We start from the raw sequence: 25,763 nt of genomic DNA on the forward strand, positions 1-25,763 counted from the left end.
CTAATTAAAGTGCCCAGAGTGTCTCATGTATCAATGTCCCCACGCTGAAAAATGGTGGCAGAAGTGCTTTATTTAAAGCTCAGCAAAAGAGCTTTAAAGCATCCTCACCACCATTTTTCAGCATAGGAAAGCTGATACATGAGACAATGGAGTCTGCTAGAGCGTGATTAATTGAGTCTGCTCCAACGTGGTGTAATTATAGCACATCGGAGCAGCCTTGCTGCTTGTGTATAGTGAAAGAAAGTGGAGTTAACTCGAACACAGAGATCTTGGATTTGTTACTTAAGTCCTCATGTTCAAACTTTGCAAATGAATGTGTATATGCAGAAATTATTACTTATTGTAACATTTCAGATAACTTCTCTCTGTTTGACACTGGGGATTCTTTATGTATACATCACACTGGAAACTACATTTTTAATGCTGGGCTCATGGCCTTCTCTCTTGTCTTTTTATAGTCAAGTTGGCCTGAAACTCCAAGGTGTGGTGACCTATAAGTAAAAAAAAAAAGGGCATTACATTTTGTTTGCCCTCTTTTCGCATGAAAGCCCACTCAGACAAGGAGCTGGCTGCAGTGCAGAACAAACCAATGTCTTGATTGGAAACTCCTTGTGTGGACATAACTAAGCAGTAGATCAGCTTTGATCACTTCACAAGGCTGGTCAGGATCACCTGACAAAAGAGGCTTGAGACTATAAAATAGAATCTGTCAATGTTCATTTCTAAAAAGAAGGCACAGAAGGAATCTAGGACAAGAGAAAATGGAAAGAATCTGTTCCAGAAGAGAACCAATCTGAAGGAGGGCAAGGGTAGAGGAACCTTCCTGGACTCCTTAGAGGACTGCAACCCAAGTCCAAAGGTGCTTAAGACTTAAAGTAGGAGCATCTAGCACAAAGAATTGTGTGCAGTTCACCAGTTTGTCTCCATCTATATGTTTCTAGTGTCAGATAGAGAGTGATGGTTTTTAGAACTTGTACATAAGTCTGTGTCTTATTTGCTTGAACTAAGGTGTGCCCCTGACCAGTAAAACAGAAATATCCACAAGACTTGAGCTAAGTCATTAGTTCCCATTTATATAATGGGGTGAAAACAGAGAAACTGTGCCTCAGAAATGTGCCTAGGCAGCAAAGAAAGAGCCCATGTTACAGCCTGTTGGAACCAAAAAATGGAAGCCTAGTGACTGGCCAGCATGGAAAGCTTTACTGGGGCTGAAAGAGAAACATCCCTACACATCATCAACTTACAATGGGACTTAAGCACAAAATTAGGGTAGGGTTCAGTTGCACTAACAACTCTTTGTTCAATGGGAAAAATATGACCTTCTTTTCCAGTTTTGTCAATCTGGCACCACCAAATTGATCATAAAATAATTGTATTGCTTTGCATCATTCTTCTAAACAGATCTTACACACACAACCTGGTATGAAAGATAAAAATACACATGATCGTTATTTTCTTAAATCAGTTCTTTTTTTTTTTTTCCATTGCTTTGGTTAACTTCACTGTTGTAACAGACCTGCTGTTCTGGATTTTCCAGGAACATGCTTGAGATTCCTCTTTCTTTACAGAGGGAGATGCATATTCAGTTTTGACCCCGTTATGCGATTTAAAGCCATCCACACTGTTCTGTTTAAAAGGTTTAAAAGGATTCACTTTAAATAGAACCAGGAACTTTCAGTGCAAGTTCTTCATCACATATCTCTTGAATGTGTAATTAAATAATCAGGGTGAAAACTAATATATTGCTCTTTATTAATGCAATGCTTTCCTCAGCTGCCCATAGTATAGAACATGTAATTTTATTTGTTATTCCTGATTATTTTTTAAGCAGCATGATGGAAAATTTTGACTTGAAGGCTCCCTGGCTTCATTCAATTTTCCAGATGAGGTTTCCCATCAGGATCTTGAGGGTTGAGGCTAGGACAGCACAACACTGTCTTCAGCTTCCTAGGATGCGTAGGAGCTCCATCCACATAAAGGAGCCTTAGGATTCCAATTGTAAAAGCTCCAGACTCTAAGCCCAGGATGTGCTCATCAGGACTTCCTCCATCCAGAATAATTTTAGGATTTACAAAATCCTCCACATACAAACATAGGAAAGAACTCTCTACCTGACCCCTCTTTCATAGTGCTCCTATCTGCCTTTATGATATTTCTACAGGAGTTACTGTAGCTCCGTATCCACAGTAGCCTCCAAAATTGGGTAGTAAACAAAGGGAGATTGGCCCAATCACAGAAGTAGCTCATACTGAGAGGCTGCTTAGGGACTAGTCATCAAGTTGCTACACAACTATTCAAGAGTTCCTGCACCAGGTGAACCATCCCTAGGATCATAGATGGTGCAGAACTGCCATATGTCAAAATAAAAGACTTCCAAACCCCTTATTCCTAAATAAAATAAGGCTGTGACACACTAAAACTCCCTTTTCTACATTTCTAAGTTACACTGGACAGTAACACATTTTGTAGTTCTGTGAACCAGGACTGAGAGAGGGGGAAAAAAATGAAGACCCTAGATTTTGTTAGTACATCATTACAAAGATATAGTATATCTAACCAACCTAAAGCAAAGAATGACAATAACATAAAAATAATACACCCTGAAAACGTGACAGAAATTAGAATAGACATCTGTTAAATTTTCTCTGGACAAAATAGAAATCCAAATTTCAAACCCTTTTCCAAAAGCAAAGACTGCCAGTAAAACTAAGAAGCATATTAGCTACTTAGCCAGTTGTCCACTAAATGTGAGGATCAATGGTCCCATCAAACAAGTCATTTTGAAATGTTCAGAAGTTAAACAAGCTGACCCATGTGAACTACTCCCATTTACTACAATGGTATCACTAAATGCTAAATATATCTTAAATCCATATTGCTGTATGTAAGCATCTAGCTTTAGATTAGATATGTAACTTTAGGCATTAATATCTAAAAAAAACCCCAGATCCTGTACTTTTATATTGAATCATACATTATGCAGAGACAACAAAATATCAGCTATCTGGAATCAGATTTTTTTCAGGTGAAAGCTTAAGATATTTTTCAGATGAAATCAATAGGGTACCTGAACAAGGACCTCACCAATTGGGAAATGATCTTATTAAGCTGAATATTGGTAGTAAGACATAATAGTATACCTCAGTGAAAAGAGCTCTAGCACACTGTTCACAGACCATCTCAGTTACCATGTTACCTGCCTTCATCTAAAGTTAGAGGAAAGAGAGAAAGAAAGAAAGAAAGATAGGGGGAGAGAGAGAGAGAGAGAAGTGCGAAACAGACCAAGGTATATCACAAATGGTCAAATAAATGATTTCCAGATGAATGTAAAATCTTAAGAATAAAGGTATTGTTCTTTTATCATTCCCCACCACCATCCAAATTCAAAGTGCACTGCAATGAGAAGGACAATCAAATCACATAACATTTCCTGTAACAAATATTTAAAGAGCTAATGCAGTGTTTTTAGAAAGATGGTGGCAGAGAGATTAAAACTAATCATGAAAAAGCAGATTCAAACAGTATTTAAGTACTTTAAAAGAAAGCAAAGAAAATGAAAATACCAAGCTGGGTATGGCAGTGGCTAAATCATACACTTACAAATTTAGCAAGTGCCATACAAGCTCACTTCAAAATTATCCTCAACTTGCCTCAACTTCAAAAGGAGCACTACCTGCCTATCTCTGATTGCTAATTCATCAAAGTTTTTAAATAGCCACTGTTAGCAATGAAAGTCCTCAGGCATCCAGTTACAACCTAAATAAATTCCAGAGGCATGAAACCATTCTAGTAAATGAAAAGATACATTTGCCTACAGTCATGAAAAAAGAATCTGGATAACAGAATGAGTTGTTCCACTTAGCAGAAAGTAATAGGCAACTACAATTATATCCCATATGCAAGTAAGACAGTTTCTCCATCATTTATCCAAACTGGCTGTGAAAAAAGAAAAGGACAGCTCATTTGATTTCAGAGGCAACAGACATCATTTGGATACTTGCTTCAAAATAAGTGATTGGATGCATGTTTACCTGCATTAGATTCTGAAAACAAAAAGATATGAAGATGAACTTTCAAGCATGGATAGACACTGTACACATCTATAAACTGAAAGTATTTATGTCTTACTTCCCAGACTGCCACTGAAACATCTTTACTAGGCACCTGTAGAAAACCTACTGGATGAACCCCTACTCTCCTCACCCTTTTAAAAGTCCAACTGTGTCACCTTTAATCAACCTGATTAGTTCTTAATCCCATTCAATTCACTGCAACTCAGTTGGATTACTCGCATAGTAAAGTGCTATTCAGAGTAGAAATAGAGTGATCAAATCAGTTCCTAACATGACAGACAGATTGCCCCAAAGTATATAAAAAATTACCAGAACTATAGAACTAGTTGTATTGAAACACGTGGACAGAAAAGAGGAAAAAGGGAAACCAGACAGCCAAATAGTTTTAGGAGCATGGCTGAGGCCTTACCTATACCTACCTATTCTGCTAGAAACAGAATAAATTAGAAGAACTGAAAATCGATCACCAGAACAACCCTCACCAGTCACAGCCATTAAGGATTTCTGTGATTCCATCCTCACTGCTGTTCTGTGTTTCCTGTTCTTTGTGGTGGAAATCTTAGGAACTGCATCCTCCTAAGCTTCTCCCTTAGTTCAACATCATCTTCTGTTCAAATGTCTATCCAGAAAGAATGCTCCATCATTTCACCTCAGACTCATAGAAAATTGGGGTTGGAAGGGACCTCAGGAGATCATCAAGTCCAACCCACTGCTCATAGCAGGACTGTCCCCTACCGGATCATCCCAGCCAAGGCTTTGTCTAGTTAGGTCTTAAAAACCTCCAAGGATGGAGATTCAACAACCTCCCTGGATAACCTGTTCCAGTGTTTTACTGCCCTGCTAGTGAGAAAATTCTTCCTAATATCTAACCTAAATCTCCATTGCTGCAACTTAAGACCAGTGCTCCTTGTTCTGTCATCTGCCACCCCTGAGAACAGTCTAGCTCCATCCTCTTTCAAACCCCCTCAGGTAATTGAAGGCTGCTATTAAATCCCATCTCAGTCCTCTCTTCTGCAGACTAAATAAGCCCAGTTGCCTCAGCCTTTCCTCATAAATCATGTGCCCCAGCCCCCAAACCATTGTTATTGCCCTCTGCTGGACTCTTCCCAATTTGTCCACATCTTTTCTGCAGTGGGGAGCCCAAAACTGAACACAATATTCCAGATGTAGCCTTACCAGTGCTGAATAGAGGGGAATAATCACTTCCCTTGCCTGCTAGCAACACTCCTACCAATGCAGCTCAGTGTGCCATTAGCCTTCTTGGCAACAAGGGCACAGTGCTGACTCACATTCAGCTTCTTGTCCACTGTAATCCCCAGGTCCTTTTCTGCAGACCTGCTGCTCAGCCAGTCAGCCCCCAGCCTGTACCAGTGCATGGGTTTCTTCCATCCTTAGTGCAGGACTTTGCATTTGTCCTTGTTGAACCTGATGAGATTTCTTTTGGCCCAATCCTCTAATTTTTGGAGGTCACTGAATCCTAGCCCTATCATCCAGTACATCTACTACTACCTCCAGCTTGGTGTCATCTGCAAACTTGCTGAGGGTGCACTCTATGCCATCTTCCAGGTTGTTGATGAAGACGTTGAACAAAGCCATCCCCAAGACTGACTCCTGGGGCACTCTACCAGCTGCCAACTAGACAGCAAGCCATTGATTACTACTCTCTGAGCCTGATGCTGCAGTCAGTTTTCTATACAGACCATTCATCCAGCCTGTACTTCCTTAACTTGCCTGCAAGAATGCTGTAGGAGATCATATCAAGGTACCTTGCTAAAATCAAGGTATACCACATCCACTGGTCTCCCCACATCCACAAAGCCAGTCATCTCATCATAGAAGGCAATCAGATTGGTCAGGCGTAACTAGCCCTTGGTGAATCCATGCTGGCTTTTGCTAATCACCTTCTCCTCCAAGTGCTTAGAAATTGATTCCTTGAGGATCTGTTCCATGATTTTTCCAGAGACTGAGGTGAGGTTGACTGGTCTGTAGTTCCTTGGATTCTCCTTTTTCCCTTTCTTAAATATGGGCATTATATTTGCCTTTTTCCAGTCATTTCTCCTCATAGCCATGAGTTTTCAAAGACGATGGCCAGTGACTCTGCAATCCCATCAACCAACTCCCTCAGCACCCTTGGGTGCATTCCATCAGGTCCCATGGACTTGTATATGTCCAGCTTTTCTGAATTATCCCTAACCTGTTCTCTCACCTCTGTTGGCTGCTCACCACCTTCCCAAACTGTGCTGCCAAAAGCAACAGTCTGGGAGCTGACCTGCTTATGAAGACTGAGGTGAAAAGGCATTGAGTACTTCAGCCTTTTCTGCATCCTCTGTCACTAGTTACTGACTCCTGTAGAAACCCTTCTTGTTTCCCTTCATGTCCCTTGCTTGCAGCAACTCCAATTATGCTTTGGCCCTCCTGACTTCATCCCTACATGCCCAAGCAATATTCATATACTTCTCCCTAGTTGTTTGTCCAAGTTTTAACTTCTTATAAGCCTTCTTCTTATGAGTTAGTTTACTGAAGGCTCCCCTGCTAAGCCAAGCTGGTCTTTTGCCAGACTTGCTAGTCTTCCTGCACATTGGGATGGTTTCTGCCTACACTTTCAATAAGGCTTCTTTAAAGCACAGTCAGGTCTCCTGGACTCCTCTCCCCATCAGTTTGGCTTCCCAGAGGATCCTGACCATGAGTTCCCCAAGTGAGTCAAAGTCTGCTTTTCTGAAGTCCAGGCTCCTTACTCTGCTGCTCTCTATCCTTAGCTTCCTCAGGATCTTAAACTCAATCAACTCATGGTTGCTGCTGTGGAAAACTTCTGCTACCTGTTTAAAGAAAGCCTCATCCACCACTTCCTCCTGGTCTGGTGGTTTATAGCAGACCCCCCACCACAACATCACCTTGTTACTCTCTCCTCTGACCCTAACCTAGAGACTTTCAACAGGTCTATCACCAGTTTTATACTGGAACTTTGAGCAATCATATGGCTCTTTTATGTAAAGTGCAACTCCTCCTCCTCATCCCCCTGCCTGTCCTGCCTAAACAGTTTGTACCCATCCAGAGATGAGAATGGATTGTGAAGCCTGTAACCCAGAAAGGATATGGTTAAGATCTGTTAAAGGAAAGGGAAGCTAGACGTTCGGTAAGACCCAGAGGGAAGTGTGGGGGTTCCAGAAAGATGGCACAGAGAGATCTGCTGAAAAAAGTATTGCCATCAGAGGTAAGAGAGACCTGCTGAAAAGTGAAAGACCTTGGGAGGGGTTTAAGAACAGACTCACAGAGCACAAGGAGGAATTGAGAGTGGGTAATAAAAAGCAGAGCCCAGCTAGAATTTGTGAAAGCATGGAAAGCCAAGGATTCATGGTCTGAACGGTGTGTGAGGAAGAGTTAGTGGCTTGGAGTCCAGGAAGGGCTAGATAAGGAGAGAATATTCCTGAAACTGTCACCCTCCTGGGTGTGGTTAGTGTGGTGGAGCTACCCGTAGCAGGGTAGGCTCTGCAAAATGCCTCATAATAACCACCTTGGGGAAAGGGCAGGGGCAAGTATAGGGCACCTTCAGACCCTAGCTTCCACCACCTTGTGGTTTACCCTTCATTGGGAAAAAGCTAGGGGAGGGGGGCATACCCCGACCGAAAAACCCTTGGTAAAGGCCAAGGAAAAGAGATGTGTGGCAAGATACATCTGGGTGCTACATTGAGAAGAGAGCACTGCCCTAAAACCAGCCTCTGCAAGGTGCAAAGAGGGGAAATCTTTGGGTGAGTGCCAGTATGACTACAGGACAAGCAAAGCCAGCCACACTGTACCAGCTGAGAGTAAATTAACTGCGAAGAGTGAGCCCGTCCCTTTTTTGTTGCTGTGTTTTGCAGGATGGAACCATGAAGCATCATGAACTTGCTGGGTATAGAAAGGAATCAAGCTTGACTGTTATGTGTAGTGATTGTGTATTGCTATGTTTGTAAAACGCTATTGCTATTAGTGATTGTAATGTCAACTGTGTGAGACTGTGAAATATAAAGCAAAGCTTCTTAATAGGCTATGAAATACCCGCAGAGTGGCTACAAGAAATGGTGCATCATGCAGACCATTGCCTCCAAGGCCTCACAGAGTTCAGCCATGCCAAAGACTGAGAAAGCTGGAGTGATTGTTTGTTTTATTACCATCCTTTTGGGGGGGGGTTCTTTTCTTTTTTCCTTTTTAGTTTTGTTTGTGCTATATATGTATTTTAGCTTGTATAGTAGAAGTAGTAATGTAACTTAGTTTGCTTAATTCCCAGAATGTGTGCAGAGATTGGGAACACAAAGTAAAATGATGAGATCCTGAAGAAGATCAAGTCCCTTTCTTCCTGTGCAGACAGTATGCCTGGTTTCCATGGCCGGCTGGGAAAGGCCTAACCCTTGGCATTTCTCCAGCCTTTTACAGGAAGAAGGGGCACTGGTAGTATTATAATTACACCAAGCATCCAGTTGATACAACAAGAAAGCATTGCCCAGTATACAGGAGAGGTAAAGTTGCCAAGAACATGTCTGGTTCCCATGGATTCTGACCATAAGATTTGGGGGTTATGATCTGAATAGCCATCTTGAAAATTGGATAAGACACTGACTGCAAAGAAGCATGCTACCTGAAATGCTGTGTAAAAGGTTTAGTAGGCATCTCTGGCCATACACCCCCGGTCCCAGTATGGGAGGCCTATTTAAACCTAATTGGCTAAAACTCAGCCACTGGGCTAGGGAACGCTGAGGCAAGAGACCAAGTCAGAGGGGGTATGGGCAACAGTTGAACAATGGTTAAGGGTTCATCACAGCATTCAGCCTGCTGGGGCCCCTGACCACAAATGTCGTCATACTTTTCCCAGGATGACTGGTGAAGGTCCTCCCCACAAATCTCATGAACATTCCAGGTGATGTCACTGATTATGCTCCAGTATGTTGTGGAGGTGTGAACTTTCAAGGAGGGGTTATGTTGGCTTAGAAAGAGTATTTAAAGTTCTGTTTCTGGGGAAGTGGCTTATAGGTATAGATATATGCAATATAGAAGTTCAAGATGGGCAGTAGGGGTTAATTGATTTCTAAGAAGCTTGCCTCTTATACATACAAAGCATTTCATAGCCCTGGAAGCAGACAGGCTGTCTAACATGACAAGGCCAACAGATAGACAAAGCCTGAGAACTGAGGGGCATACAATAACACGAGATCACAGCCTTCAAGGCAGACAGGTTGTCTAACACAACAAAGACACGTAGCCTCAAAAACAGCCTGGGAACCAAGGAAGTATATACCATACTGTCCCATAACACAAGATAAGTGACACCAGCTACAAGGCTTCAGAGCAGAGGGGTGGGCCTGAGTCCTGGTTTTGATGGAACAGACCAAATTAGAACAAGGCCCTGAAGGCTACTTGGATGTGTGATTACACAGAGACAACCAACCAAAGTGAGCCATGGATGAAGACTCATCAAGAGTCATCAAGGAGGAAGGAGAATACAAAAGCAGAGACTTGAGATTAACAAAGGGTCCCTCCATGTCCCTCCTTCTCTTCTTTTCTGTCACTTCCTGTCCCCCACCTGGGTTCCTCCCCTTTCTCCTCCCTGAGAGGAGTCCCTGTTCCCATCCCCTGGGAAGGGTCCCCAAGGCTGCCATGGAAAGAGGGCATACCAGCAGCCCATCTTGTACACCCCACTGGAGTGGGGCTGTGGGCCTTGGCATCCTACCACCAAGCTGCTGACATCTAACACCTAAGAGAGACAGCCTCAGAGTGGGGCCTGCATCCTGACCAGATGTACAGTGATGACAACCTGAGGATTTGGTAGATATATAGAATTGCTCAATAGTTTGTATTGTTGCTTTTCTGTTATCACTAGGTATCAATAAATTTGCCTATTATTGAATGGAAAGGTCATGATCAGTCTGAGGGTGGCTCCCCCTGCCCCAAACAAGGTATCTGGATCCTAAATCCAGAGCCAACAGTTCCAGTCATGTGAGCTATCCCACTAAGTCTCTGTTATTCCAATCACATCATAGTTCAGTGACTGTGCAAGGACCTCCAATTCTTCCTTCTTGTTTCCCAGGCTCTGTGCATTTGTGTACAGACACCTGAGATAGCTAGTCAATTGCCTTGTTTTCTTAGGAAGAAGAAGAACACTTCCCCTGATGCCCCCTTTTGCTTGCTCTTCTACCAGGTCACCCACCTCCCCACTCACCTTGGGGCTGTGGTCTCCATCCCCCAGCAAACCTAGTTTAAAGCCCTCCTCACTAGGTTAGTGAGCCTGTCTGCAAAGATGTTCTTCTCTCTCTTCATCAGGTGGACCCCATCTCTTCCCAGCAATCCTTCTTCTTGGAACATCATCCCATGATCAAAGAAGTCAAAGCCCTGTTGGTGACACCACCTGCGCAGCCAGGCATTCATCTGCAGGATGTACCTGCTCCTGCCTGGGGCCCTTTCTCCTGACTAGAAGAATCAAAGAGAACATGACCTACACCCCATCCCCTTCACCCTTGCACCCAGAGCCCTGTAGTCACTTTTGATCTGCTCAGGGTCTCCCCTGGAATTACTATGTTGCCCACATGGATAAGCAGCATGTGGTAGATGTCAGTGCAGTCAGGGACCTTATGCATTCTTTCTACCTTTTTTCTGTAAATAAATCAAATAGATTTCTTCATAACACTTGACAAATCCAAAAGTAACCAACAAAAACAATAAATCAAACTACCTGTAAAAGTAAATGATATTGGTGAATGGTCTGGGATATTTTTTTCTGGTTGCCTCATCATTTACTGTAAGGAAAAGCATTCAAATGAAAAAACATTTTTGCTTTAGGAAGCTGAACTTACCTTCCACCCTACAACTTCAGGCTTTGCCAGAAGGAACACAATTTGTTTTCAAGTTATGCTGAGTTTTACAAAAGACCCTTAATATGAACACAAACACTGTCTGTTTTTCCATCCTCTTACACAGTGAAATCATCACATTCTTTGAACAAAGAGGCAATTTTCTAGCTACAAGTCAAACACCTTGCTATATACAAAATGACATTACTTCCATGTACAACAATCCTTTGTGTTAGTCCACAGCCTTTCAGACATCAGATACATATAGGGATAACACTGAGAAGAAAGAAAGCTGAATTTAAGTGTACTCCTTACTCCAAACTTAGAATCTTTACTATTAAAAAAGTAACACAGTTAGGAACATGGTAAAGAAATACACTATATGCTTATGCACTAGTTGACCTACTTTTTTCAGTCCTGTAATTTTAAAAAAAATGTAGTTTTGCCACCATAATTACAGGTAGCCATACTAGAAAAAACAACAGTACTTCAAATTGAAGGGGGATATTTTTGCTTTTAAATGGAATACAGAACTTGATGCCTTACATGGGACTGAGAAAGTGACCTTAAACTCGTGACACTAAGCAGCAGAATTCTTGTGAAAAGCATATCATTCATATTAGCATTGTCCTGTCCCTCCAAAGTCTGTACAGTACAGCTGGTTATAATTTTCAAAAGTCAACATTTTGATTTTGTTTTTTTAAGTTTAAATAATAACCCCCCCCCCAAAATATTGGGGAAAACTAGCTAAAAATCTAACTAAAATTTTAACTCAATAAAAATACTTTGCTTTTCAGTCCCGCCTTTTTTTTGTCTGCCTGACTGTATGGTTGAACTCTTGCTACTCACAAGGCATGTCTACATGTGCATTAATGCACTGTGGTTACTGCACATTAAGTTTAGTACCTGTACTACCAACAGGTACTACCAAATGCACAGTAACTGGTGCTGCTGTGCAGTAGCACCAATCCACGCCTTTTAAGTGATACTTCTGCACAGTAGACTAATTCTACTGCGCATTAGCACAATAGCATGATTTACATCATGGCACGCTAACACACAAAAGAATTAAGTCTACTGCACATTTAGTGTCTCATGTAAACACACTCAGTCAGAGCATACAAGTGTTGGAACACAAAAACCAACACCAATAATAGCTTTTCATAGATTCAGAGTTGAATTACACCCCCCAAAATTCATTAGATTATCTAGCTGCCCTGTATAAAACAAAATTTGGCATTTCAACCAGTTATTCCTGTAATGGGCCCAGGTACTTGTATGTGATGAAAGCTTATCTTCTAGAAAAAGCCAGTCAGTCATGATTTGGAGACTTTAAGAGAAGGAGCTCTCCTCCTGTCAACACCCATCAACACCAAAATACAATTAAACTTGTGTTTTTTAAACATTAAATATTCATTAGAACATATCAATATTCTGCAACATTATAATTTTAGACACATCAAAATAGGTTTTAGAGTTTATCATCACACAGACACTCACACAAAGGATATGTATTTTGAATGTGTTACATCAACAAATATGTTTGGTGGAATTCAGCTTACAAATTCAGTTTATATCAAACAAATACTTCTATCACCAGCTATCACGGAAGTGAAATATAAAGTGAATGAAAACCATAAAATAAGCAACAACAGCAAAAGACTGACAGGGACAAAAAAAGAAAGCAAACCTCTTGTGATAAAGGACAACAATGTCTGAAAACGTTGCACCATCTCAACTCTGGCAGGTTGATCCAACAATAGGAACCAAACTTCATTACCTACTTCAGTAACACTCAAAAACTATATATTTCCATAAAAATCAATAAATTACTGATGCTACCCAAGAAATAAGGACCAGAAAATAAGCAGTAATTCAGGCTGGGGAAGGGTGCTTGGGAGGGCACGAGGCTCAATTTGTGGCATGCCTACCAAAAAGGTTAGCCCTACTGCAACAGAGCAAGTGTTTACAATGGTAACTGTAGTAATTTAAAGAAGATGAGGGCAGTGAAAATCCTTCCTGATTTAAAATTCAAATCAGGCCAAGTTGGAGTATTTTAAATAGATATCTGAGGAAATGTCCCAGGTCTGGGATTTAATAGTGCATGCCTACAAAGAGGTTGTTGATACCTCAGACAAGTAGGTTGGGAGACATTAGACAGATTGAAAGCGCTTAATGGCATAAATCCCTCTTTTCTCAGTCTAATACTTCCTTGGAAGCCATTTTACTAAAGAATAGCTATAAACAGAATTTTGAGAACTCTGTGATAGGTTCCTTCTTCTCATGATTTAAGTTACCTAGCAGGAGTCCCAACTGCTAGTGTTCAGCATCATTCCATGGCTTGTCAAATTTTGTTTTCCAAGATTATCCTAGTGGGAAACAAATCTAATAATAATATGAATAATAATCGTGCTCCTGTACTTTCTGGCTAATGTTCTATTTTTAACATCGAGTCACAACCTCAACAAAATCAACTGAAGAAGAGTTCCTCGTAGCTTCCTTTAGAACCCATGTAACCATCCTGGAGTTGGATGGAAAGGGCAGGAACAAAGTGAATTCACACACTGAGAAAAGGTGTTGAAGTTATCCACTAAATATAATAGGAAGGATAGAAGTAATGGGCTGACCTGTTTTAAGTGTGCTCATAGATAAACTTACTGCAAAGACTCTGAGTTCCAATAGTTAAAGTACAGAACTGAGGCTGAAGGCAATCTAATGAAATCCAGCAAGGACAAGTGCAAAGTCCTACACTTGGCACAGTAAAATTGCATGCACAAATACAGTCTGGGGAATGATTGGCAGGCTGCAGCACTTTAGAGAAGACCTGGGGTTACAGTAGACCATCAGTTGAATAAGAGCCAACAGCATGCTCTTGTTGCCAGGAACTCCAACAGCTTACTGGTTTGTATTAACAGGAGTGGTTCTTCATCTCTATTCAGCACTGGTGAGCCCTCACCTGGAGTACTGTGCCCAGTTTTGGGCCCGTCACTTCAAGAAAAATGAGGATAGATTGGAGAGAGTGTGGTGGAGAGCAACAAAAAGCATTAGAGGCCTTGGAAATGTGATTTATGAGGAGAGGCTGAAAGAACAAGGGATATTTAGTTTGGAGAGGGGGAATTTGCTAACAGTCTTCAAATACCTGAAGGGTGATTATATTTAGGACAGAGATACAATTTTCTCTCTGGCTGCAGGGGACAAGACTAGGAAAAATAGCCTCAAACTGCTGCTGAAACTTAGGCTGGAGATTGGGAAGAGTGTTCTGAACTTAATGGTGGTCAAGCATTGGAACAGACTATCTAGGAAGGCTGTGGGATCTCCATCCCTGGAAATTTTCAAGAGCAGGTGGGAGAGACATTTGGCTGGGATTTTTAATCATGGATGATCTTGTCTTGAACTCCCTGCCAAACTAAAAGACTTGTGAGGTGCCTTCCAGCCCTACTTGTCTGTGATCCTATAAAGAGAGCTAACTGCTTTGTGATGATGCTAATACCAATAAGAAGGGAATTCAAGCATTTCAAAAGTGAAATATTTTTAAACTAAGGAAGCAGACAATGCTTATTCCATGTAACTACTACAGGAGAAAATTGAGAGACTCCTTTAACAGGATGTCTTCTTGCTAAAGCAGAGAGTAAAGCTTATCTTTTTGGCACTAGGACATGGATTATTTCTTCCTATTTATACACAGAACCTGGCACATAAATCCTCAGATTATGATCAGGCTACCATAAGATTGCCATGGATATTATCATCAATATTAACAGCAACAAACCGAAAACATTCTGGAAGCTTAAAGACACCACATGATCTGAATTTATCAGAAGATATTTTCCAAATTGAAATACAAACCTATACATATAGCAAGACACACTTAAGAAATGGCAATTGCAAAATACCTCTCAGGGATGACAGAAAAATGCATAATGTGACTTGTATGTATTAAGTCCCACAAATAAATAAGTTAGCTAGGCATCTTTTCAACTTTAGGTGACATTGCTGTAATATGCTGTATACAAGAGCTTTATCTTAAGATGATGTAGAAGCCAAAACTGGTACAGAATGATGTATACTGGCTCCTAAAATAGATGCACATGGAAAACATCTTAGAACAGTGTCTGGGGGGATCTCGACTGGCTTTCAGAAAGTTTCTGGGTAGAATTCAAATTCTTGTTTTAAGCTCATGACGGCCTAAATGTGGGATTATGGTTACCTACTGGACGGCTTCTTTTCTATTGCTGGAGGTTCAGTTCTAAGCACTCTTTGACCATACAAACTGCAGGCAAGATGTTCTCTGTGAGGGCTCCTTAGCTATGGAACTTGATCTGCTCTTTTGCTCTACCATAGGTCAGATTTGTTATCTTTTAAGACATGCTACATGGCCAATTTTCATCTCTCCCTTTTCACAGGCTACTGTGGTAAGGGTTAGCTAGGGACATACATTTCTATATTGAAGAAGAATCCTCTTCGTATATGTAAGCCATTCATAAAAAGCATCATATATGCATTTGATAAATTCTAATAAATATGTAAGTATGTTTCTCAAGCAAACAGCTCTAGAAGAAAAATGGAGTATATCAAATCCACTACTTTGTACTTGTTAAAGGAAGTATAGACATTAAGGAAGAAAAGTAGTAGAGAAGTAGTTGTAAAGTGATCACAGTGTTGGTTTTCTATACCCACTAGACAGGCTGGATTACGGGGACTGTAATTAATAAAAGTGGGACAGTCCCTTGAGGGGAGCCAGATTATTGCCAACACTGTGGTTGCATGCATCTCTGTCTCCCTCACACCACAGAGTGTTGGAGATGGATCTTGTCCCTCTCTCTTGGGTGAAGAGAGAGAGAGGAGCCCCAAACTGCCAGAGTACAGACAGTCAAAGAGTGCACAGCAGGAGGGAGGAGAAATGCTGAAAACCCAGTGCAATTATGGAGGCCATAACACAGATGGCTCTGCTAGAGAAGTTTGACGGTGGCAATGCAGGCAGTTAGCCTTGCTGGATCTGAAGGTTTGAGTGGTTCTGGGGGGTTTCAGGCTCATCAGAAAGAACACAGGAATACCAGGTAAATGCCATGGAGTACTCTGGTATTTGCCATGGTAGAGGGTGCAGATGATGTACTTTGTACCCTCCCCCTCACTGGGGAGGCTATAAAAAAGTGAAAGAGGCGTTGGATGCCCATTTCCTAGGGAACAGAAATGTTATAGGTGAAAGGGCCAAATTTAATATGAGAGATGCTAGAAACCAGGGGAAAGAGCTGAATTATTTTATTCCTATGGGTCACACTTCTGCTGATCACTGCAATTATGGAATTTTGAAAGAGGAACTCATAAGAGATGGGAAGGTTGTAAACATCACAGGTGCCAGTTTCTCAGCACAACTGCAGTTAGATCCAGAACTTACACTAGCAAGTGCCATAATAAAAATTAAGATACAAGAAATTATAACAAAACAGCAGTCTGATGTACAGGCTAAAAGTGTCCTCAAATTTCATCAAATGACATGGATATAGTAAAGAGACAACATCTACGAAATGAAAGGAACCGTCACATATGTGATAAAAAATAAAATTAGAGCAAAAATGAGGCAAAAACAGTCAAGCAACTTGAGCAGAGAAAGCAGTTAAAGGAGTGGCAGATGTGACAAAACATCAAGCCACCACTGGCAACAATGTCCAGCAATAAATAGAGAATGCAGGGGGTGCCACAAGAAAAGACATTTTGCAAGGGAATGCAGATCATCCAAGATAGTGGAAATAATTCAGGGGGAAGTGTCATCAGGAACTATAGAAGAGTCAACAACTTGATACACAAATGTAGAGCTCAATGATTGAATCATTACATTTAAAATAGACTTGGGAGCTGTAGCTACTGCCATCCCTACAAAAGATTATGATCCATCCTGGGATGGAGATGGGTAAAGGTCAGATAAAATTCTCAGAGGGGCAAGTAATACTGCATTAGAAGTGTGTGGCCAATTCAAGGGGAAATGGGAAAAAAATATTAAAGTTTTGTCACACCCTATACATGTGGTGTACAGGCTAGCAGGTCTCTTACTGGTATTACCAGCAATATAAGGACTATGTCTTGTAGAGAAATGAGACTCAAGTAATAGAAAAATGCAAACCATGCAAGAGATGTATCCTCAGGTCTCCATGGGGTTGGGGAAACTGTACCATCACCAACTCAAACAGCTCTCAGCACATCGCTCTTCCTTTGCAACAGAAAGTCAAGGAAGAATTAAAGAGGATGGAAATGATGAGGGTTATTTCCCAAATAGAGGAACCTACAGATGGGTATAGGGGAATAATTGTAAAACCTGAAACCCAGTGAAAAAAATTGCATGTGTGTGGACCTTAGTAAACTTAATAAAAATGTATGGAAAGAAAGACACACTTTGGGCAGTAGAACAGACATTGGCTCAGTTGTTAGAGACTAAAGTGTTCTCAAAATCAGATACTACTGCAGGGTCCGTCAGTTAAGCAGTGTAACAAAGCCCCTACCCCATTACTAGGAAGGCTGGGTGGTTTAGAGTTTGTTCTCACTGCTATCTTCTCTCCTACCCTCTCACCCCACTTTCCTCATTTTTACCTCCATCTCTCTCTGCGTACACACACACACACTCCTTCCCTTTACCTTGCCACCCATGTAGTCTGAGTTGGCGGGCCTCTGGGTTCTGTCACAGTTTTTGTGAAGGCTGAGGAAGTGAAAGCAGAAGTGAAGGGTCAAGTGACCCTGAGCCTGCTATATAAGCCCAAGCCTTAGGCCAGAGTCTGACAGAGCAGTCTGGATTGGGGAGCTGCTGAGGACAGAACCTGCCCAGGAAGGCACAAGGACAGAAGCACATAATGTGGCAAGGGATCTTAGAAGAATTCCTGAGCAAAGAGAGACTGCAGACTTGCACAGAAAAGTGAGCTAAGTACTCCATGCATTTTTGTGGGTTTTTTCTACATGGAGCATGCCACACAGGGGTGTGGTGAACCCCTGCAAGATATTGCTGTGCCAGGGGGCAGGCATTGGCATTTTCGGTGATTTTCATTTTTTGTTCCCTGGAGGCCTGGATCATGGCTGAAGAGGAGGCAGACACCATGGAAAGGGCGTGACTGGGGACACCCCAGAATCAAAGCTCAGCCAAGTAGGCAGAGCATAAAGACTGGGATATGAGTTGGGATTATTAGCATGCAACATGGTGCATATCTTGAGTTTGGAACCCGGCAGTCATGAAGCGTGACCAAAGCCAAAGCCAGGAGCTAATGGCCCTGAATAGTGGGTCCCAAGCTAAAAGGCTCACCTAAAGTAGGAGTGTGACAGGGCCAGAAAGCTCTAGCCCAGGCCTGGGCCCATTCCTTTGTATGGCACCTCCTAATGAGTTTACATCAAGATACAGCAGGAGAGAACACTGCAAAGAAGCAGAGGATAGAGGCACTGGGAAGCCTCTAAAAGTGGGAACCATGTAGCGACACCCATGTGGTGCTTACAGGCAGTCACCAATAGAAGAAGAAATAACTTTGGAAAAATGTTAATACAGATATTGACCATGTTCTGCAAGCATTGCCAGCCTCTGCTACTAGACTTGAGCAAATAAATAGCAACAGAGAGATGACATTTGCCAGAAATTAGTTCATTTCTGTCCAAATGGATGGGGCCACTGGATGCAACTTTCAAAAGACCTACAACCCCATTGGCAGGACTGAAGTGACTTCCAAATAACCGACAGTCTGCTCCTTAAAGGAAGACTCATTGTGATCCCTCAAGCACTTTGGAAAGAAATGCTTTCAAAGATCCACAAAGTACACCAGGGTATAAACAAATGCAGGGAAAACCCTAATAATTATATTGTGGCCTGGGCTGAGTAAGCAAAATCAGATTTTAGTAGAAGGTTGAGAGGAATGCAACAAAGAAAAAAATATTGGTCTCCAATCCCATTACTTTCTATAAAGATGCTAGATAGACCTTGGCAGCAGGTAGCAATGAATTTATTTTTCTGAAAAGGACACATATATGTTATTGTAGTAAGTTATTTCTCCAGATATATTGACTTGGCTTTACTTACACAGACCTCATTGACAAAAGTCATCCAAAAAGTGAAGTCTATATTTACAAGGCATGGCGTGCCTGAGGTCCTTGTATTGGACAAAGGATCTAAGTTTACTTCTCAGTTATTCCGACAGCTTTCAGAGAAGTTTGATTTTCAGCATTGCACTAGCAGTCCTCACTGTCCTCAGAGCAATGGAGAAACTGAGAGACAGTATAGACCCTGAAACAGCTTCTACATAAATCCAGAGATCCATATGTGGTACTCCTGACATATCAATCTACACCAGGTCTCTCTTTGACTGATCTGCTCACAGAACAACGACTTAGGATGCCATTACCTATGGACTGCTACACCTTAACCCAAGATGGCCCAACCTACAGGAATTTAAGAAATGAGATGGTGAACTAAAACTTCAGTAGCAAAGAAACGTCAATATTTGAGACAGAGCAAAACGACTACCAGAGCTGCTGCCAGGGACAGAATTCAACTTAAAAGTTCTCAGATGTTTAGAACTGTCCAAAATGCAGCAAACACACTTAGATCCTACTTACTGGAGCAGGGGTGAGCAAAGTGGCAGATCCAGCCAGCAACCAGACTATTTCCCAGCAGCCCCTGCCTGCATGGCTGGGGCCGGTCTCCATGGAGACCCCAGCTGCAGCTGCACGGTGATAGCATAAGGCTAGGGTTGCCATGGAGACTGACCCCAGCCACACTGGCAGGGTGTGCAGCAGGACAGGGCAGGGGACTGCTCTGGAGCTGCTGGGATCTTGTGGTGGGGGCACCTTGGTCTGGGGCCCGGCCAGAGCCACGATCTGCAGTCTCACACTTCAGGCAGGGGTGCACAGGCAGTGGATAGTGGCTTTGTCCAAGCTCCTTGCAGCAGTGATAGCCTGGTCCAGAGCAGGGGCAGAGCCATGATCTACAACCTGAGTGCCCCTGCCTGGAGCACGCAGGCTACAGATTGCAGCTCTGCCCTCACAGAGAACGAGAGACTTCTTCCAGAAGGCTGGAAGGAGGCAAGCCTAAGTCCAGAGAAAGCAACATGAACTGCAAGTTGCAGTGCCTGCACAAGCAAGGGACTTGGGGTTGGGACCATGTGGGAGGCACAGAGAAAGTGTGGCCTGGTACAAAGAATAGGTCAGGAAAAGATCTTTCTGGTCTGGGGCTCCTGGGTGAAGGAATAGTCTGCTTATTTTAGCAAAATAAAGAAGGCCAAGGAGACTGTGACCAGCCTGGTAGATGGAGTGGATGTGGAGCACTGATTGAATAAAGGGATGCTGAAAACAGCAGCAGCCTTCTACCAAGAGCTCTACACCACATGACCAGAGGACTCAGGGGCCATGCAGAAATACCAACAGAAGCTCACTCAGGTCCTCAGGGAGGACAAAAGTAAGAAGCTGGTGGAGACGTGAACACTGGAGGAGACCAATAGAACTCTCCACAGCTACAAGAATGGTAAGACTCCTGAGGCAAACGGCCTTCCCAAGGACTTCTACATTGCTTTCTGGGACCAGGTGGGGCCAGACCTGCTGGAAGTCTATAGACAGTGCCTGCAAGAGGGCCCATCTTGGGGTGGGAATGGAGGAGGGTCTTGTAACACTTCTTTTCAAGAAGGGGGAGAGGCAGGGTCTGAAAAAATTAGCATCCTGTACCACTCATGAACTTTGACTACAAACTAATGGACGAAGTCTTGGCTGACCAGGTATAGTTATAGGTACAGTGATCCATGAGGACCAGTCATGTGTGGAGCCAGGGCAACAGATCCACAGAGCCCTCATCCAGCTGTGAGATGTGCTACAGTACCAATGGGAGAGAGAGCTGAATGCTGCCATGCTGAACTTCAACCTGGAGAACACCTATTATTGGTATCCCATTGATTCTTATTTGAGACACCGAAGAAAATGGTAGTCCACCAGCATAAAGATGCTAGACACCAACATCAGCAGCAGGGTACAGGTAAATAGGTCTCTGACAGCCCTGACTGCAGTGGAGTGAGACATCCAGCAGGGCTGCCCACTCTCCCCAGTCCTGTTCATCTGTGTGATGGAACTTATAGCACAATAGCTCAGGCAGGACCCCAGAATCAGTGAAGCAGAGATCACTGGGAGTAACCAGGAAGAGACAAGGGGCCTGGCCTACATGGATGACTATCATATGCAGGAACAAGTAGTTGGCTGAAAGAGTGTTATAATACACCCAGGTATACAGAGTGGCAGCAGGGGCCAAACGTAATGTAAACAAAAGCACATGCTGGGTGAACTTAGGGACCTGTCAGCCCTGTGGTGCCTTCATCTCCCATGAGTGGGCAAAGATCCTCAGGATGGATTTCAACCCAGAGCTGACTAAACAGAGGGCATGGGAAAAGACTGAGGCCAAAGATAACAGAGACGAGAACTATGGAAATTGCACTGCCCGTCAATGGCGGGGGGATGACACTCATGAAGGTGGTGGTACTACCAATGCTTCTACACACCACACTAATCTTCCTGTGCTCCAGAGCAAGTCATCCACAGAATTCAAAGAGCCATGTATGTCTTCTTCTGGGACTCCAGATGGGAGAAGTTGATGAGAACCACACTGTAAAATGCAAAATAGTCCAGAGGCAGAGGAATGCCAGACATCATGCAGTTCCTCTGGGTCAAGTACATAAGCCAGATCTGCAAACTGGCAACAAAGACAGAATCCAAAACAGCCCACTTAGTAAAGTATTTTCCTGCACAGCTACTGTGACAGTGGTGAATTTAGATGACAACCAATCTGAACCCATGGATCATGGAGCCACCATGGTTTTACAAGGTTCTGAAACACTTCCAGAGCAAACACAAGCTATGCAACAAGGCCCCAGCAACCCTGACAAACTACCATAAAATGCATGTAGTAAGAGTAACAGCTATCATGTCGCCCATGGACCTAATACTTGGCAACAGCTGTCAGGCCTTGTGGGACCAAATCTTCCACAGGGACCTGCAGAAGGAGCACAGAGACTTGAATTGGCAGGTAGCCAATGGGCACTTCTCATGTGGACATAGGGAAACAATGAAGGGCAGAAAGATCCATCAAACTGCCCCAGGAAAACCTGCTAGCAGATGATGGAAACAACTGACCACTTCCTCTGGTACTCCCCATATGCTAAAGAGGTGTGGAAGAGAGTTATTGGACTCCTCCTGATGGTTACAGGGTTCATAACCCTGACCAAAGAAGCAGTTCTGTATAGGCGCTTGACTAAGCAGCAAGGGACCCAGACAACCCACTTCAACCAATTCAACTCCTGCTTCAGGAACACCCTCTGGAAGACCAGGAACCTGCTCATGAACAACTACACAAACCTCTCAGTCAAGGACTGCATCAAAATGGGACTGAGTGAGATGTACTGGTACTACAGGAAGATGGTAGAAAACAACGGGGAAGAGATAGTGGACATCATATGGAAGCGAGGTGACTGGTGCAGACTGTTCAGAGATGGGTCCCCCACAGAAAGCAACTATGATGACAATGATGCTAATGATGATGGCAAAGGAGACGACAATGAATACAAGGACAAGTGAAAAGACTGGGAAACAGGCAGTGGGGTTGGAAGGGGAGAAGCAGTAAGGTGGTCCTTTGGGTAATTTTGAGAGTTAAAGGTGATGGTGGTGATGATGGGCAAATGCGTGCATTGGAACTTTGGTGCGTGGTGCAGTTTTGCAATAAGAATGAAAATGGTATAACTATAAAGGTGTGTTTTGGACTGTCAAGTGACCCATGGTGGTGATTTAGGTTTAGCTATATATATACCTATATATATTTGCAAAATAAAAAGAAAAGAAAGGAAAACTGAGGGGCATTACAACTGCAAGGCTTTGGGGTCTGGAGTTTGGACATAGGATGCCTGACATAAGAAAAGAAAATGTTCCTATCAGCATATTTGCCCAACGTGGGCTATGTGTTTTAAAGTCATACTCAGTGTTAGTTGCATTTAATCAATTTCATAGTTATTACTTATTACACGCTGGTTTTGGCAACAGTTTAATTATAGACAATATATTTAAAGAAACTGAATCATTTGGTGGGCCTGCAGGTGGTGACTCCAGCTCTGGCCTCTGCTGTTGCTGTGAGGCACACAGGGCACAAGTAGCCCTGATCACTGGCATACCAAGGCACAGCAGCCTGGGAGATAGAGTCTGACCCTGCAGTGCCATTTGCCCATGTGGGGCTGCTTCTGCGTAGCATCCCCCGTGGCACCAGCAGAAGCCCCGCCTCCCTAGCACCATGCAGCAGGGGAACTGAGCCCCCCGGCCTGCTTCCCCCCCACCCCCCACTCCAGCTAAACTCTTCACAGTGGGGGAAGGGGAGGCCAGGCAGATGTATTCTCCTCTGCCCCTTTCCTCCCCACTCCCAAACCACAGACTGGCTCCACGGGACTGTGAACACCATAGCTTTGCTACAGTACAGCGTAACTCTCAGCTCCATTCCTGCCTGTCCGTGTCAGCCAAGCTGAGCAGCTTGGGAGGAGTGGCTATAAGACACTATAGACTGGGGGCGGGGGGGCTCATGCCCCAACTCCTGCTGCTGCTCTAGTGCCAGCCTCAGTCCAGCTGCAGGGAACTCAAAAGTGTGAGTGAAAGTGCATGTGCGAGTGCAAGAGAGAGAATGTGCATGCATGCACACATCCCTCAACAGGTCACCAAAACTCACGAAGTACCCCTCCAGCCCAAATAATTGCACACCCCTGATTTAAATCTGACCCCCAACTCCTCCTAAGCACTTTATTTTATTTTTATTTTTAAAAACTCCTTTAGTACTTTATTTTATTTTGCCTTTTTGAAAACACAACAGTAGCTCATTGCTGATGAAAACAGTGCAAGATTAAAAAGAAAAAGATTCAAAACATTTCTGTGAATAACAATGTCATCAGCAGTTACACCAGCAAAGAAAAAATTTACAATAGTTGTCAGTGTTTATGCTACAAGATATATACTAGTCACTGAATATACCTTACTATCAATGATAGATGATTGTATAATTGGTCTGAGGACCTGTGTTATAAGAGAGGGAGGTTTTCTCCTTTCACTGAAGTGGCCAATAGCAGAATGCCCAATTAGCTGACTCATCAGTATATTTCACCATTTCACTTTAGTGCCCCATGAACCTAAAGATCTAGGTTTAGGTAAAAGGCAGAGAATCTGAACTTAATGCAGGCTGAAATTTTCAGAAGGGGCCAGGGACATACAATCATGTTCATGTTTCCAAAAGAATTAAACTCCCACATAAACACTTATGAAATGGGTAGATATATAAAAGGTCTCCCACTGCACCACTGGTCCCCAAGCATCACCTTGTGAATATGAAAATCAGGCCATAGGCCTGATATGCTGGCTCCCAAGCCCTTCAGAAAACCTGGCCCTCAGTCTCTCTGACTGAAGCAGATCATAATACATCATTTGCTATTTATTCTGCTGTAGTGCCTGCCTAAAGGATCAAGGCATCATTCAGTGCCTCAAAGAGTTGACTAAGTATAGGAAAAAGAGAGAACTGGTGGATTTAACAGACAAATGGGGAAGGCAAAGTTAACAAGGAGATTTGAAGCTGATTTGGATAATATTAGGTATATTTCAAAATATTTATCTGTAATTCACCTTATCTTTAATCAATTAATCCAGTCCTTTGAGATCATGCATACATGTCAGAAAATGTGCATGTGTATGCTTGCACAGACTCATGTTAAATGCACATTAAGGTCTCAAAACTGGATTCTTAAATATGAATTTTTAAAAAGCCAAGTTTCACTTCATTTGAAAGTGTCAGTGGCCATATGTTAACTAAAATGTATACTTTATATAAAAGCTTCCATTTACAAATATTTAAGAGGTACCAAAATCTCTGCAGCCCCTTTCCAACAGTTTTCACAAGCATCAATCCAGTTTCTCAAAACTAGAGAGAGTATATCACAGCTCCATAACACTAAAACACCACACTGCTGTCCAATGACTCTCCATATGGAAAAAGATGCTGCTACAAAATGTCAACAGATTGCCAAATCTTTATAGGCTTGTTTCCAGCTTTAACTGTTGCTTAGGTCCTATTTACAATGTAAATATTTATTTTTCAGCTTTGTAAACACTGTCATAATAATATAAGGACTATGTTTTCTAGGACAAGATGACCAAAGGGAGTAATCTCAATTTGGTAGAACAATTAAAACAGCTGGTTTAGCTACAAGAGCTTTCATTTAAAATGTTATTTACCTATATCCAATTTTGCACAGGCAGCATGTCTACTTTGCTTGCAAAAATATATGCTGCCATATAAGGTCTCCGATAATGTAAATAACACCACTAAAAATGGCTCTCGTATAAATCATTTGATTGAGCTGCTCTTCAGGAATAATTATAAAGCATTGAACTATTCTTGGGGAAAAGGTAGGAAGGCAAGCGAAAGCTAATCAAGAAGGATAAGGCAGAGGAAACTGAAATAGCGTCCTCCACAGCCACTTGTCTTTAGCATTCTCCATCAGACCTCAGGTCATGGCATGTTCCTCCTGTCAATAGAGAGAAAAAACAGCCACGCTCATCCTACTGGACCTCTGATAAAAATCATTCATCAAAGGTGAACAAAATTTCTAATTTCCAACCTATAGGAAATTCCAGAATTTCAACATTTATTTTTATCCAAATTAGGACAAAACTTTAAAATCCCACTATTTTCAATTCAGAAATATTTTGACATTACTTATCAGAGTCCACCGTTCTCCAAAATCAAAAGGTAGTTTGTTTAAATGAAATAACTCCAATATTTTGTTTGAAGGGATCCCTCTAAACACCCCTCTCCAAAAAAAAAAAAAAAAATAACCCCAAACTATTTTTC

The sequence above is a fragment of the Gavialis gangeticus genome, unplaced genomic scaffold, assembly GCF_001723915.1.
Source record: "Gavialis gangeticus isolate Ggan-Ray unplaced genomic scaffold, GavGan_comp1, whole genome shotgun sequence".
In the NCBI taxonomy this organism is placed as follows: Eukaryota; Metazoa; Chordata; order Crocodylia; family Gavialidae; genus Gavialis; species Gavialis gangeticus.